Genomic DNA, 1,434 nt, shown 5'->3' on the forward strand with positions numbered 1-1,434 from the left:
ACTATAATCAGCACAAATCCCGCATACTCTTTGTGGAACTAACTGTTGGTTTTGTTGTGGTGGGGGAGGCTGAGCTTGTTGTGCTTGTTGTTGATTTAACTGCATCTGCTTCAGTAGGTTGGTCATTTCACATATACTCTGTGTAAGAGCAGTAGTTTCAACGCTAGAGGAAACCTCTGTAACAGCTTTTGAGTGGCTGCGCCTCGGTCTGTGATTCCTAGTGGACTCAGCTAAGTCGCTGATCAGTTGCCATGCTTCATCTGCGATCCTGTACTTTTTCATAGAACCATTACTAGCACCGTCTAGTGTAGTCTTATCCTGGGGGTTCATGCCTTGAGTGAAGTAGCTGATCAATACTAGTCTATCAATCATGTGATGGGGGCATGCGTCTAGAAGGTTCTTAAAACGCTCCCAGTACTCATAGAGAGTCTCCGATTCTCCTTGAACAATGCAGGAGATTTCTTTTCTCAGTTTGTCTGTGACTTCAGATAGAAAGTATTTTTCCAAAAATTCTCTCCTGAGCGTATCCCAGTTGGTAACAGTTACTTCAGGTTGGGAGTAGTACCACTCCCTTGCCTTTCCCTCAAGAGAAAACGGGAAGGCAGTTAACAGAATAGAAGTTTCATCTGCACCATTACGCCTAACAGTAGAACAGGCTGTCTGGAAATCCCTAAGGTGCTTGATAGGCTCTTGAGCAGGTAAGCCATGAAACTTGGGCATCAGGTTGATTAGTGAAGTCTTCAGTTCAAAATCTGCAGCCAGAGTTAGGTGATGCACTTGATATGGCTGCAGGGTAAAATCTGGGGCTCGTGCCTCCTGGAGAGTAATCCTCCTAGGTGTTGCCATGTTACCTGCACGTGAATCAACTGAATTAGTAGTAAAGGAGCTTGTCTCGCTCTCAAATGGCGGTTCAGATTCGCCCTCAGATGAGACTGGTGAATTGATAACAATCACTTCACCACCCTCAGAGGCTAACCGACGTCGAGCTCGCCTAATACGTGAAAGAGTTATTTCAATTTTAGGATCAAAAGTGGCTAAGCTCGGATCAGGCAATGAACGCATCATTCAATGAGAAAGACATATAGCTCATGGTAACAAAATAAAAATAAAATATGCAAATAAAATAAAATATGTACACTAATTAATAATCTAGCACACTATTGCAACTCCCCGGCAACGGCGCCAAAAATTGATGTGTGGCAGAAGTTAACCAATTAAGAGAATCTTAATAAGAGAAATACGTTGCAAGTATAGCCCTCAACCAGCTAAGATCTACCTCACCAATTTAAAAAGGGTTGTCACGAAAATTATAATTAAAAATACTGGGAGTATGAGTCCCAGGTCGTCTCCCAACGAGTTGCAGGAAAGAGTGCTAATTTATTAATTAGAAATTTTCTAGAAGGTTTGAGTTGGATAATGAGTAATTAAAGTAAT

At 42.1% G+C, this 1,434-nt stretch overlaps 1 non-coding gene across 1 annotated transcript; it reads left to right on the forward strand.

The window, feature by feature from the left end:
* The first annotated feature begins 366 nt into the window (after positions 1-366).
* LOC112761178 (small nucleolar RNA R71) lies at positions 367-474 on the forward strand. The gene has a single exon (XR_003181586.1). It is a non-coding gene; the product is annotated as a small nucleolar RNA R71 (small nucleolar RNA).
* The last annotated feature ends 960 nt before the right edge of the window (positions 475-1,434 follow it).

Source organism: Arachis hypogaea, chromosome 16, assembly GCF_003086295.3.
Source record: "Arachis hypogaea cultivar Tifrunner chromosome 16, arahy.Tifrunner.gnm2.J5K5, whole genome shotgun sequence".
Classification (NCBI taxonomy): domain Eukaryota; kingdom Viridiplantae; phylum Streptophyta; class Magnoliopsida; order Fabales; family Fabaceae; genus Arachis; species Arachis hypogaea.